The sequence below is a fragment of the Rhipicephalus microplus genome, unplaced genomic scaffold (assembly GCF_043290135.1).
Source record: "Rhipicephalus microplus isolate Deutch F79 unplaced genomic scaffold, USDA_Rmic scaffold_637, whole genome shotgun sequence".
NCBI lineage: Eukaryota > Metazoa > Arthropoda > Arachnida > Ixodida > Ixodidae > Rhipicephalus > Rhipicephalus microplus.
This window is the reverse complement of record NW_027465195.1, coordinates 22,501-37,244: the sequence shown is the minus strand read 5'-3', so window position 1 is coordinate 37,244 and position 14,744 is coordinate 22,501. Positions and strand designations below refer to the sequence as shown.

Below are 14,744 nucleotides of genomic sequence, written 5' to 3'. Positions count from 1 at the left end.
AATAGCCCCGCTCGCAGAGGCTTCTCGCCGGCCAACCCGCCGCCGCGGGACCAACCCGGACAGCAGGAGACGACAAGCTTGCCCAGCGGGTTCTCCGCTCCGTTTCCGGAGGGCGTCATCGTTCGGGCCTCCCGACAACCGGGAGAAGCCCATGGGGCCTGGACGGGGTGACGAACTTTTCGTGCACGGCGTGGTATAACTCCCGCGTGCCGTCTCCGAAGAGACGGGCAGGTCACCTCCACTGCCGGACTCAAAGTCGTGCTTGTTCCCTTTGACCCGCGTCCGTCGCGGCGTCCTACCGGCGGTGGGAAGTGCGCACCCCGGAGACCGCGTCTGCGTGCCAGCAGCCGGAACAGTCCCCCGAAGGGGACCGTTTACCTGACGCCGCCGGCTCCGCGATCGTCCGGAGACTGAATCCCACCGCTTTCGAGCTTCGAGGGCCCACCCGTTTTACTCTAAGCGGTTTCACGTACTCTTGAACTCTCTCTTCAAAGTTCTTTTCAACTTTCCCTCACGGTACTTGTGAACTATCGGTCTCTCGGTCGTATTTAGCCTTAGATGGAGTTTACCACCCACTTAGGGCTGCACTCTCAAGCAACCCGACTCACGGGAGGCTCCATCCCGGGCGCGCAACGGCGGAGACGGGCCTGGCACCCACTCTGGGACAAGCCCCTGTCAGGGGGACTTGCACCGTCGCAAACACCCGAGAACGTCGCCTCCCATACACCACATTTCCCGACCGCCTGCAAGGACGGGGGATTCGGTGCTGGGCTCGGTCCCGTTTCGCTCGCAGCTACTCGGGGAATCCCTGTTGGTTTCTTTTCCTCCGCTTAGTGATATGCTTAAATTCAGCGGGTTGTCTCGCCTGATCTGAGGTCGACAGCGGATACATTCGCTTCCATCAACTTCCTGCACGACCGCGTGCGCTCGCCCTACCAAGTGCGCCCGCAACCCTGTACAGGGCCACTTCTTCACAAGGCTGGCAATCGGCTTCCCCGCTGCACGCGTGCGGCGCACAACCGGTGTGTGACGTGGAAGTGACGGGACACGTTCGTAAACCCATCGCGAACCGAGTACGACGCCCTACCAAGTGCGCCCGCAACCCTGTACAGGGTCACATCTTCACAAGGCTGGCAAGCGGCATTCCGCTGCGCGCGTGCGTCGTCCGAGCAGTTGCGTGATAAACGACCGTGTCGAAAGCCCAAACACCGCCGAGGCCAGTCGCCGCCGCCGCAAGGGCAGCCACGCAGCCTGGCGAGAGGCATCGTCTCGTGTAGCGTCGCCCCCGCCCCAACTGGAGTGGCCCAGTTTTTTGAACGGGACGGGAACTGCGAAGCACTTAGACCGACGGCGGACTACGACGAGAACGCCTTAAGCTTCGCCAACGTTTCGCCAACTCGTGCGGGAGACTTTTTCCGCTTCGCGGCAAGTCGTCGCGCCGTGCTCTCCGCATCAACCGCGTACGCAGCGAACCGCAAACGTCGGGCGCAGCCTCCTCACCTCCCTGCGCTTTGCGCGCGAACGTTCCCTGTTCGCGCGGCAAAGCCTGGAGGAGGCACGGCCCCGCAGCGTGTTCGAGCGCCCGGTCTACGGGACACCCTGCTTACTTCGAGGGCAACAAGCGCAACGCAAGGCTGCGATCTCGCGCACTTTGCGCACGGCTGGAGAAGCTTTGCTGGCCGGCTTTCGCTCCTCGTGTTTACCGTGCGTTAAAGTTGCGCGTCCGTGGCTCTCGCAGCTCTTGCGCGCCCGGTCGCAGAGAGGAGTACGCAACCTCGACCGCACTTTCCCTGCAGGCTTCCTTCCGACTCGAAGTCCTGCGGCGGTCTCAACGAGGTGCCACATCCTCAATGCAGTCGGTCGCCCCCGTTTCGGTTGGGCTCTGGCACGACGGTCGCCACCGTCTCGCCCTTGAGTGGCCGCTGTTGGCGCTCGCTGTGAGGTGTTCAGCGTGCTGTCCGTGTTGCCGACGCGGTCAAAACGAGTCGACGGCTCACGTTCCCTTGTGCGCCGAAGGCTCTCTTGATATGTGATCCGACCCTCAGACAGACGAAGCCAAGGGAAGACCCAAGGCCGCAATGTGCGTTCAAAGAATCAGTGCTCAGTGTGTCCTGCAATTCACACCAAGTCTCGCAGCTGGCTGCGTTCTTCATCGACCCGAGAACCGAGTGATCCACCGCTTAGAGTCGTGAAAAAGTGTTTGTTCAATTCCGTACAGTCAAAACCAAACGTTTCTGGCACTCGGCCAAACAGTGGCCAAGAAGGGCGCTTTTCAGCGCACGCTTGGACTCCAAAACTCTGCCGCGCCTTTTTCGGCTGCCGCAAATCGAGCAAACGGTGTGTTTCGGACGGCGTTTCGCTTTCGCTACTTGCGAGTGCTTTCGTGGTCCACCCCTCTATAAATACTCGGGAGGCGTCGAAGCCGGTTCTCCAAGCCGGACCCGTAGGTATCGTTGTGTGCTCGCTCTCATTGGCCCGCCTAACCAGAAAATGCCTGCGGTACACCCATTTGGATAAGAGTGCACGCAGATGCGGGCCTCGACGGCTACACATTTCCTCGGGCGGCCGCCTCCCGGCCTCCGTGGAGCGCGGGATGCACGGTCCCATCGACAAGCCTCTCCCGTTTTTACCGTGGCGTCGCGGTTCACCACGGCAGGCGGGTCGGTCTCCTCCGCATAAAAAGGGGGACCCCCGCTTTTTGTTCCACGAAATCGCACAAGCTTTTTTCGCATCCACGGTTTGCCACCGCACACCAAAATGCCGATCCGGCTGCCTACTTTAGCCAACAGGTGGAGCCAGGCGCGCCGTACTTGCGCGGCACTTCCCACGTCCACCGAAGTCGGTGCCAAGGACCACTTTCGGCGCCGGAGCCGCGTACGAGCCTACTCGAGGCGGAAGAACGAAGCCAGCAAGGGCCTGGCCGCAAGTGCGTTCAATTGTCGGGACGTCCAAGTCCCTCGTTCTTCCGTGCTTCCTCTTTCGGCAAGTCGTTGCGGCACCTTCCCAAAGCGCGCAGACCCGCTAATCGCGACGAGCGCGACGTGGCCGTGCCGCCTTTCCCTCGGCAGCAAGCAAAACGCCTGGCAACGTCGACGCTCCCCTAACCGCGATCTCGCACCGTGTTTCGTGTGGCGAATTCAAAAGCCGGCCGGCGCTGCTGCAACCATTACGGTCGGTACGCATACGCCGCGGAGGGCGGGACGGTCATCGGAGCGTGCGGTTCCTCCATCGAGTACTGCGCACCTCGGCCGTCGCATCGCCGTGCCATGACCGGCCGCGCGTCAACGCGAACCGGTGCCAGCGAGATCCCTCGCCTGCAAGAACCGACCGGCAGCCTCCGTCACCCGAGGACGCGGAGGCGCTTGCCGCGGACGGCGGGACGGTATGCACTGGTGCACAGCGGACCCGTCACATCGCCAGTTCCTTGACCGACCGCCGACGCTTGTGCCGTTCCTCTCGTACTTGGCAGTCGCCGCGCGATTGTCGGGTCTCGTTCTTGCACGCTCGAACGGTCGGGAGGGCACTCGGCTGGCGTTTCGGGAACGCGCAGCCTCGCCTTCTACCGACGTAACCACGACTCGCCGTTCGCGCTCCGCCGCTCCTGTTTACAGTACTAGGCGGTCCCGCAGCGGTCGGGTCGCGCATTTCGAGCGCTTCGAGCCACGGTGCAGTGGCGGGTCGAAAGCCGACCTATGAGTGCGTTGCGCCGTTTGTACCCGCGTCCGCCACCTGGCCGACCGTCCAAGGTCGCGGTGTTGGCGTCCGCTGGGCGCAACAATTTGTCACGGGGTGCCGCTCCACATTCAGGCAGCCCCGTGGGGAAAAGCCGACCCCGCGTCCAAACGGGGTCAGCGGCAGAAAGTGTCGGGCGCAGACGCAGCTGAGGCGCTCACCCTTCACAATCCGTTAATGATCCTTCCGCAGGTTCACCTACGGAAACCTTGTTACGACTTTTACTTCCTCTAAATGATCAAGTTTGGTCATCTTTCCAACAGACCGGCGCAACCGAAAGGCCGCGCCGGACATCGGTCCGAAGACCTCACTAAATCATTCAATCGGTAGTAGCGACGGGCGGTGTGTACAAAGGGCAGGGACGTAATCAACGCGAGCTTATGACTCGCGCTTACTGGGAATTCCTCGTTCAAGGGGAACAATTGCAAGCCCCTATCCCAATCACGAAAGAAGTTCCACGGGTTACCCAGTCTTTTCAGACAGGGATAAAGACACGCTGCTTCCTTCAGTGTAGCGCGCGTGCGGCCCCGGACATCTAAGGGCATCACAGACCTGTTATTGCTCTGTTTCGTGCGGCTAGGAGCCGCTTGTCCCTCTAAGAAGGTTGTAAGGTGCTGGGAACCCCGCACCTATTTAATAGGCTAGAGTCTCGTTCGTTATCGGAATTAACCAGACAAATCGCTCCACCAACTAAGAACGGCCATGCACCACCATCCACCGAATCAAGAAAGAGCTCTCAATCTGTCAATCCTCCCAGTGTCCGGGCCGGGTAAGTTTTCCCGTGTTGAGTCAAATTAAGCCGCAGGCTCCACTCCTGGTGGTGCCCTTCCGTCAATTCCTTTAAGTTTCAGCTTTGCAACCATACTTCCCCCGGAACCCAAATACTTTGGTTTCCCGGAAGCTGCCCGCCGAGTCATTTGAGTAACTCAGGCGGATCGCTGGTTGGCATCGTTTATGGTCAGAACTAGGGCGGTATCTGATCGCCTTCGAACCTCTGACTTTCGTTCTTGATCAATGAAAACATTCTTGGCAAATGCTTTCGCAGTAGTTCGTCTTGCGACGGTCCAAGAATTTCACCTCTAGCGCCGCAATACGAATGCCCCCGTCCGTCCCTCTTAATCATTACCTCGTATTCCAAAAACCAACAGAACAGAAACGAGGTCTTGTTCTATTATTCCATGCAAGTTTATTCAGGCGACTCGCCTGCGTTGAGCACTCTAATTTTTTCAAAGTAAAAGCACCGGCCATCTCGAGGCACACAATGAAGTGCACCAAGAAAGAACCGGCATGATGTTCAGTCCGAGCCGTCGCATCGGGTAGATGCACTACTCGTCTGGAACTGAGATCCAACTACGAGCTTTTTAACCGCAGCAGCTTTAGTATACGCTATTGGAGCTGGAATTACCGCGGCTGCTGGCACCAGACTTGCCCTCCAATTGATCCTCGTTAAAGGATTTAGAGTGTACTCATTTCAATTACGGGGCCTCAAAAGAGTCCCGTATTGTTATTTTTCGTCACTACCTCCCCGTGCCGGGAGTGGGTAATTTGCGCGCCTGCTGCCTTCCTTGGATGTGGTAGCCGTTTCTCAGGCTCCCTCTCCGGAATCGAACCCTGATTCTCCGTTACCCGTAACAACCATGGTAAGCAAGTAACCTACCATCGAAAGTTGATAAGGCAGACACTTGAAAGAAACGTCGCCGGCTCGTGGCCATGCGATCAGCACAAAGTTATCCAGAGTCACCACACAATACGGGCCGAAACCCGATCGATCTTGGTCTAATAAAAGCACCCGTTACCCAAAGGGCTCCAGGCTCACTGCATGTATTAGCTCTAGAATTGCCACAGTTATCCAAGTAGGAAGAAACGATCTAAGGAACCATAACTGATTTAATGAGCCATTCGCGGTTTCGCCTTATTTCGGCATGTACTTAGACATGCATGGCTTAATCTTTGAGACAAGCATATGATTACTGGCAGGATCAACCAGGTAATCGTTCGACTGCGCGTCCGTCCTCGCCTTCGGCGGGCCGGACGCAGTCTGTGTGCGGCGGAGGCCACCTTCAGGCGCCCCAACACGCTTATTTTGCACTCCGAGATGACGGCGTTCGAGCTCGCTACGGCACAACCTTCCCGAAAGACGAGTGGGAGCCGTGCGGCAAGAAGCACGTTCATGCTCGCTCTTTTTCGTTGCATCGACTCGGTCGCGCCGTGCGGGTTGCCCAAGCCCGCTGCACTGTCGGTGGACCGGCCGGAACTAGCAACGGAGCCGAGACTGCAAAGCCGCCAGACGACGGGTCACGCCCGCGTCTTCGGCGCTTTCGCATCTGAATCGCCCGAGGACGACACGGAACACACCTCGATATCGTGGTAAAACGGCACCGTCCGACAACCAGCCCCTAACGCATCAAGCGGATGAGGCTGCAGACGACTGCCGTGGATTCCCCTGGAGCAGACCCGAGGACACGCTTGACGAGGCCGAAGCCCGCCGCATATCAGACACCCGGTCGCTTTCGCGTACGCCGCTCACGAGAACCCCCACATAATAGCAGCGATAAGTACCCAGACCTCCTTGGGCACTAATACGAGCGTACTCGAGAAAATTTCACCGCGGGTGTGCCCCGAAACGTGTGGCACGTTGAGCGTGCCACAAGTCTACGTCGCTCTCAAACCCGCCGAGGTCGTAGAATTTGCGACCCTACTCACGAAATTCCCACCGAGGATACGGCCGCAAACGTACCGCACCTTGGGTAGGCCACGAGTTTGTGCAACACTACGCTGACGGCACAGCACCGAGGTCGTGCGCGCACGCACGGGAAAATTCCGCCGCGGTTTCTGCCGAAAACGTGAGGCACCACGACTCTCCGCAAGTTCGCGTCGACTGCGAAAGACCGAAGTCGTGAACGACGTGTCCGCTACTCGCCGCCGACACGCTGGACACCAAACGTACAACGACTCGACGGCGTCGTAGAGGCCCACGACGCGGTTTTCCTTAACGACGTCTCGGCGTGGCACCGACAGGTTAGAACGGCCGACCAACGTTCCCTGTCCGCCGTTCGGCTCAGTCGAAGGGCTCGGCGACTTCGGCAACGCTGCGAAGCCGCACGGTGACGCACGCCATGTCCCCATTTTTTTTTTTTTTCTTTCTGCGTCTGCCGGGGTGCCCCTATAATAGCAGCGATAAGCACCCAGACCGCCGTGGGTCGCTCGCCCCGGCTGACGTGGTTTTTCGTACTCCTGCGGCGGTCGCCGTCAAGCACGTCCAAATACGCTACTTTCGTGGGCGCATTCACGCTCTTTCGCTTCGCCGGAGTGCCAGCACTCACTCTGCCAAAAACGGCGAACATCCGAGCGGCGGTTCCCACTTTTGCGTCGGCGTCGCAAACCCCGCCCCGGCAGACGAGGTTTGCCGTACTCGTGCGACGGTGGCCGGCGGGCACGTCGAAAGACGCCGATATCGTGCGCGAATTGGCGCACCTTGGCTTCACCGGAGTGTCGCCACTGACTCCTCCAAAAACGGCGAAGATCCGAGCGGCGCTTCCCACTTTCGCATCGGCGTCCCGAACTCCGCCCCGGCTGACGCGGTTTACCGTACTCGTGCGACGGTCGCCGGCGAGCACGTGGAAAGACGCCGATATCGTGCCCGAATCGGCTCCGTTCGGCTTCGCCGGAGTGCCAGCACTGGCTCGGCGAAAGACGACGAACATCCGAGCGACGGTTCTCACTATTGCGTACGCGTCGCAAACCCCGCCCCGGCAGACGCACTTTGCCGTACTCGTGCGACGGTCGCCGGCGAGCACGTAGAAAGACGCCGATATCGTGCCGGAATCGGCCCCGTTTGGCTTCGCCGGAGTGCCAGCACTCACTCGGCCACAAACGGCGAACATCCGAGCGGCGGTTCCCACTTAGCCGTCGGCGTCCCGAACTCCGCCCCGGCAGACGCGGTTGCCGAGCTCGTGCGACTAGCGACCGCGAAGCCGTCTCGCGACGCCGCTTTCGTGCGCGGCTCCCACTGCGACCTGGGTCACCCGAGGTCGACGAGCAAGAAAGAATGTCGAAAAAAAATTTTTTTTTTTTTTGCGTCTGCCGGGGTGCCCCTATAATAGCAGCGATAAGCACCCAGACCGCCATGGGTCGCTCGCCCCGGCTGACGTGGTTTTTCGTTTTCCTGCGGTGGTCGTCGTCAAGCACGTCCAAACACGCCACTTTCGTGGGCGCATTCGCGCTCTTTCGCTTCGCCGGAGTGCCAGCACTCACTCTGCCAAAAACGGCGAACATCCTAGTGGCGGTTCCCACTTTTGCGTCGGCGTCGCCAACCCCGCCCCGGCATACGCGGTTTGCCGTACTCGTGCGGCGGTGGCCGGCGGGCACGTCGAAAGACACCGATATCGTGCGCGAGTCGATGCTTCTTGGTCTCGCAGGAGGGCCGCCACTCACTCCTGCAAAAACGGCGAAGATCCGAGCGGCGCTTCCCACTTTTTCGTCGGCATCGCAAACCTCGCCCCGGCAGACGCGCTTTGCCGTACTCGTGCGACGGTCGCCGGCGAGCACGTCGAAATACGCCGATATCGTGCCCGAATCGGCCCCGTTTCGCTTCGCCGGAGTGCCAGCACTCACTCGGCCAAAAACGGCGAACATCCGAGCAGCGGTACCCACTTAGCCGTCGGCATCCCGAACTCCGCGCCGGCTGACGCGGTTGCCGAGCTCGTGCGACTAGCGACCGCGAACGCGTCTCGCGACGCCGCTTTCGTGCGCGGCTCCCATTGCGACCTGGGTTACCCGAGCTCGACCAGCAAAAAAGAAGGTCGAAAAAAAATTTTTTTTTTCTGCGTCTGCCGGGGTGCCCCTATAATAGCAGCGATAAGCACCCAGACCGCCGTGGGTCGCTCGCCCCGGCTGACGTGGTTTTTCGTACTCCTGCAGCGGTCGCCGTCAAGCACGTCCAAATACGCCACTTTCGTGGGCGCTTTCGCGCTCTTTCGCGTCGCCGGTGTGCCAGCACTCACTCTGCCAAAAACGGCGAACATCCTAGTGGCGGTTCCCACTTTTGCGTCGGCGTCGCCAACCCCGCCCCGGCATACGCGGTTTGCCGTACTCGTGCGGCGGTGGCCGGCGGGCACGTCGAAAGACACCGATATCGTGCGCGAGTCGATGCTTCTTGGTCTCGCAGGAGGGCCGCCACTCACTCCTGCAAAAACGGCGAAGATCCGAGCGGCGCTTCCCACTTTTTCGTCGGCATCGCAAACCTCGCCCCGGCAGACGCGCTTTGCCGTACTCGTGCGACGGTCGCCGGCGAGCACGTCGAAATACGCCGATATCGTGCCCGAATCGGCCCCGTTTCGCTTCGCCGGAGTGCCAGCACTCACTCGGCCAAAAACGGCGAACATCCGAGCAGCGGTACCCACTTAGCCGTCGGCATCCCGAACTCCGCGCCGGCTGACGCGGTTGCCGAGCTCGTGCGACTAGCGACCGCGAACGCGTCTCGCGACGCCGCTTTCGTGCGCGGCTCCCATTGCGACCTGGGTTACCCGAGCTCGACCAGCAAAAAAGAAGGTCGAAAAAAAATTTTTTTTTTCTGCGTCTGCCGGGGTGCCCCTATAATAGCAGCGATAAGCACCCAGACCGCCGTGGGTCGCTCGCCCCGGCTGACGTGGTTTTTCGTACTCCTGCAGCGGTCGCCGTCAAGCACGTCCAAATACGCCACTTTCGTGGGCGCTTTCGCGCTCTTTCGCGTCGCCGGTGTGCCAGCACTCACTCTGCCAAAAACGGCCAACATCCGAGCGGCGGTTCCCACTTTTGCGTCGGCGTCGTAAACCCCGCCCCGGCAGACGCGGTTTGCCCTACTCGTTCGACGGTCGCCGGCGAGCGCGTCGAAAGACGCCGATATCGTGCGCTAATTGGCGCTCCTTGGCTTCTCCGGAGTGCCGCCACTCACTCCTCCAAAAACGGCGAAGATCCGAGCGGCGTTCTCCACTTTCGCATCGGCGTCCCGAACTCCGCCCGGGCTGACGCGGTTTACCGTACTCGTGCGACGGTCGCCGCCGGGCACGTCGAAAGACGCCGATATCGTGCCGTAATCGGCCCCGTTTGGCTTCGCCCGAGTGCCAGCACTCACTCGGCCAAAAACGGCGAACATCCGAGCAGCGTTTCCCACTTTCGCATCGGCGTCCCGAAGCCCGCCCCGGCAGACGCGGTTTGCCCTACTCGAGCGACGGTCGCCGGCGATCACGTCGAAAGGCGCCGAATTCGTGCACGAATCGATGCTTCTTGGTCTCGCAGGAGGGCCGCCACTCACTCCTGCAAAAACGGCGAAGATCCGAGTTGCGCTTCCCACTTTTTCGTCGGCGTCCCGAACTACGCCCCGGCTGACGCGGTTTACCGTACTCGTGCGACGGTCGCCGGCGGGCACTTCAAAATACGCCGATTTCGTGGGCGCATTCACGCTGTTTCGCTTCCCCGGAGTGCCAACACTCACTCTGCCGAAAGCGGCGATCATCCGAGCGGCGGTTCCCACTTTTGCGTCGGCTTCGCAAACGGCGCCCCGGCAGACGCGCTCGTGCGACGTACTCGTGCGACGGTCGCCGGCGAGCACGTCGAAAGACGCCGATATCGTGCTCGAATCGACCCCGTTTCGCTTCGCCGGAGTGCTGCCAGTCACGGCGCAGAGAACGGCGAACAAGTGTTTTTTTTTTTTTTCCTAGAATTTGTGTTATAGAAGGCACATTTGATATCGGACGATAATTTTCAACTTTATCACGCGCACCGATTTTCGTGTAGAGGTTTGCAAGTTTATGGGAATTTCTCCACTTGGAATAATGCGATTTAGTAGTACTACGAGAACTTCATGGATGTACTCAAGGGTACGGGGCAAGTCAGTTACGTCAACACCTGCAGATTTTTTACACTTCAAACTGAAAATTGTTGGTTGTGAGTCCTCGTGTGATATTAAAGGCCGATTCGCTAACACATAGAACAAAGAAAGAAAGGAAGAAAAAACGCCCGCGCTCGCTCAAGAAACCTGGGTTCGCAACAAGTGGCAACAACAAGCAACCGAGCGAGTGCGCCAAAACCCGTGGCGGCCGAACAAACGCGAAGTCCCAACCGCGTCAGCCGGGGCGGCACGGGACAGGAAAAATCACTTCAGCCGGGGCGGCGGGGCACCGAATAAACCTCGTCACCTCGTCGCAGGATAAAAGAGGAAACAAAAAGTCTAAACAGCGTCTGCTGGAGCGAATGCGTAATAAAACAACAACAACAACAAAAAAAAAACACCCGCGCTCAAGAAGTCTGCAATCCTCACAAAAGGCGACTGTGACCGAGCAGCGTCAGCCGGGGCCGTGCGGAAACGGAAAAACCGCGACTACCGGGGCGTCGAGGCACCGAAAAATCCACTTCAGCCGCGGCGAAAAAAAAAACAAAAAGAAAGACGGAGGGGGGGGGGGGGAACCACGTCTGCCGGGGCGAAGGAAAAAAAAAAACGCGTCTGCCGGGGCGAGCCCGGGTGCGGCACCACCGGGAAAACTGTGGCAAACAGACATGGCGATCGAGTGAGTGGGCCGCCAGCCAGGCTCAGCCAAAAAGTGCAAAGTCCGAACTGCGTCAGCCGGGGCGGCAAAAACCGCGTCAGCCGGGGCGGCGCAAAAAACCGCGTCTGCCGGGGCGGCACGAAACCGCGTCAGCCGGGGCGGGGCGAAAACTGCGTCAGCCGGGGCGAAAAGAAAAAAAAAAAACGCGTCTGCCGGGGCAAGCCCGGGTGCGGCACCACCGGGAAAACTGTGGCAAACAGACATGGCGATCGAGTGAGTGGGCCGCCAGCCAGGCACAGCCGAAAAGTGCAAAGTCCGAACCGTGTCAGCCGGGGCGACGCAAAAACCGCGTCAGCCGGGGCGGCGCGAAAACCGCGTCAGCCGGGGCGGCACGAAACCGCGTCAGCCGGGGCGGCGCGAAAACTGCGTCAGCCGGGGCGGCGCGAAAACCTCGTCAGCCGGGGCGAGCGAAAAGGGGGGGGGGGAACCACGTCTGCCGGGGCGAAAGAAAAAAAAACGCGTCTGCCGGGGCGAGCCCGGGTGCGGCACCACCGGGAAGACTGTGGCAAACAGACATGGCGATCGAGTGAGTGGGCCGCCAGCCAGGCTCAGCCCAAAAAGTGCCAAGTCCGAACTGCGTCAGCCGGGGCGGCAAAAACCGCGTCAGCCGGGGCGGCGCGAAAACCGCGTCTGCCGGGGCGGCGCGAAAACTGCGTCTGCCGGGGCGAGCCCGGGTGCGGCACCACCGGGAAAACTGTGGCAAACAGACATGGCGATCGAGTGAGTGGGCCGCCAGCCAGGCACAGCCGAAAAGTGCTAAGTCCGAACTGCGTCTGCCGGGGCGGCACGAAACCGCGTCAGCCGGGGCGGCGCGAAAACCGCGTCTGCCGGGGCGGCACGAAACCGCGTCAGCCGGGGCGGCGCGAAAACTGCGTCAGCCGGGGCGAGCCCGGGTGCGGCACCACCGGGAAAACTGTGGCAAACAGACATGGCGATCGAGTGAGTGGGCCGCCAGCCAGGCACAGCCGAAAAGTGCTAAGTCCGAACTGCGTCTGCCGGGGCGGCACGAAACCGCGTCAGCCGGGGCGGCGCGAAAACCGCGTCTGCCGGGGCGGCACGAAACCGCGTCAGCCGGGGCGGCGCGAAAACTGCGTCAGCCGGGGCGAGCCCGGGTGCGGCACCACCGGGAAAACTGTGGCAAACAGACATGGCGATCGAGTGAGTGGGCCGCCAGCCAGGCACAGCCGAAAAGTGCTAAGTCCGAACTGCGTCAGCCGGGGCGGCAAAAACCGCGTCAGCCGGGGCGGCGCAAAAAACCGCGTCTGCCGGGGCGGCACGAAACCGCGTCAGCCGGGGCGGCGCGAAAACTGCGTCAGCCGGGGCGAAAGAAAAAAAAAAAAACGCGTCTGCCGGGGCGAGCCCGGGTGCGGCACCACCGGGAAAACTGTGGCAAACAGACATGGCGATCGAGTGAGTGGGCCGCCAGCCAGGCACAGCCGAAAAGTGCTAAGTCCGAACTGCGTCTGCCGGGGCGGCACGAAACCGCGTCAGCCGGGGCGGCGCGAAAACCGCGTCTGCCGGGGCGGCACGAAACCGCGTCAGCCGGGGCGGCGCGAAAACTGCGTCAGCCGGGGCGAGCCCGGGTGCGGCACCACCGGGAAAACTGTGGCAAACAGACATGGCGATCGAGTGAGTGGGCCGCCAGCCAGGCACAGCCGAAAAGTGCTAAGTCCGAACTGCGTCTGCCGGGGCGGCACGAAACCGCGTCAGCCGGGGCGGCGCGAAAACCGCGTCTGCCGGGGCGGCACGAAACCGCGTCAGCCGGGGCGGCGCGAAAACTGCGTCAGCCGGGGCGAGCCCGGGTGCGGCACCACCGGGAAAACTGTGGCAAACAGACATGGCGATCGAGTGAGTGGGCCGCCAGCCAGGCACAGCCGAAAAGTGCAAAGTCCGAACCGTGTCAGGCGGGGCGACGCAAAAACCGCGTCAGCCGGGGCGGCGCGAAAACCGCGTCAGCCGGGGCGGCACGAAACCGCGTCAGCCGGGGCGGCGCGAAAACTGCGTCAGCCGGGGCGGCGCGAAAACCTCGTCAGCCGGGGCGAGCGAAAAGGGGGGGGGGGGGGAACCACGTCTGCCGGGGCGAAAGAAAAAAAAAACGCGTCTGCCGGGGCGAGCCCGGGTGCGGCACCACCGGGAAGACTGTGGCAAACAGACATGGCGATCGAGTGAGTGGGCCGCCAGCCAGGCTCAGCCCAAAAAGTGCCAAGTCCGAACTGCGTCAGCCGGGGCGGCAAAAACCGCGTCAGCCGGGGCGGCGCGAAAACCGCGTCTGCCGGGGCGGCGCGAAAACTGCGTCAGCCGGGGCGAGCCCGGGTGCGGCACCACCGGGAAAACTGTGGCTAACAGACATGGCGATCGAGTGAGTGGGCCACCAGCCAGGCTCAGCCAAAAAGTGCCAAGTCCGAACTGCGTCAGCCGGGGCGGCAAAAACCGCGTCAGCCGGGGCGGTGCAAAAAAACCGCGTCTGCCGGGGCGGCACGAAACCGCGTCAGCCGGGGTGGCGCGAAAACTGCGTCAGCCGGGGCGAAAGAAAAAAAAAAACGCGTCTGCCGGGGCGAGCCCGGGTGCGGCACCACCGGGAAAACTGTGGCAAACAGACATGGCGATCGAGTGAGTGGGCCGCCAGCCAGGCACAGCCGAAAAGTGCTAAGTCCGAACTGCGTCTGCCGGGGCGGCACGAAACCGCGTCAGCCGGGGCGGCGCGAAAACCGCGTCTGCCGGGGCGGCACGAAACCGCGTCAGCCGGGGCGGCGCCAAAACTGCGTCAGCCGGGGCGAGCCCGGGTGCGGCACCACCGGGAAAACTGTGGCAAACAGACATGGCGATCGAGTGAGTGGGCCGCCAGCCAGGCACAGCCGAAAAGTGCTAAGTCCGAACTGCGTCTGCCGGGGCGGCACGAAACCGCGTCAGCCGGGGCGGCGCGAAAACCGCGTCTGCCGGGGCGGCACGAAACCGCGTCAGCCGGGGCGGCGCGAAAACTGCGTCAGCCGGGGCGAGCCCGGGTGCGGCACCACCGGGAAAACTGTGGCAAACAGACATGGCGATCGAGTGAGTGGGCCGCCAGCCAGGCACAGCCGAAAAGTGCTAAGTCCGAACTGCGTCAGCCGGGGCGGCAAAAACCGCGTCAGCCGGGGCGGCGCAAAAAACCGCGTCTGCCGGGGCGGCACGAAACCGCGTCAGCCGGGGCGGCGCGAAAACTGCGTCAGCCGGGGCGAAAGAAAAAAAAAAACGCGTCTGCCGGGGCGAGCCCGGGTGCGGCACCACCGGGAAAACTGTGGCAAACAGACATGGCGATCGAGTGAGTGGGCCGCCAGCCAGGCACAGCCGAAAAGTGCTAAGTCCGAACTGCGTCTGCCGGGGCGGCACGAAACCGCGTCAGCCGGGGCGGCGCGAAAACCGCGTCTGCCGGGGCGGCACGAAACCGCGTCA

General features: G+C 61.7%; 2 non-coding genes across 2 annotated transcripts; both read right to left on the bottom strand.

Moving 5' to 3' along the window:
- Nucleotides 1-2,035: 2,035 nt before the first annotated feature.
- LOC142795367 (5.8S ribosomal RNA) lies at nucleotides 2,036-2,188 on the bottom strand. The gene has a single exon (XR_012892976.1). It is a non-coding gene; the product is annotated as a 5.8S ribosomal RNA (ribosomal RNA).
- A 1,719-nt stretch (nucleotides 2,189-3,907) lies between these two features.
- LOC142795370 (small subunit ribosomal RNA) lies at nucleotides 3,908-5,722 on the bottom strand. Its single transcript, XR_012892978.1, has one exon. It is a non-coding gene; the product is annotated as a small subunit ribosomal RNA (ribosomal RNA).
- Between the last annotated feature and the right edge of the window lie 9,022 nt (nucleotides 5,723-14,744).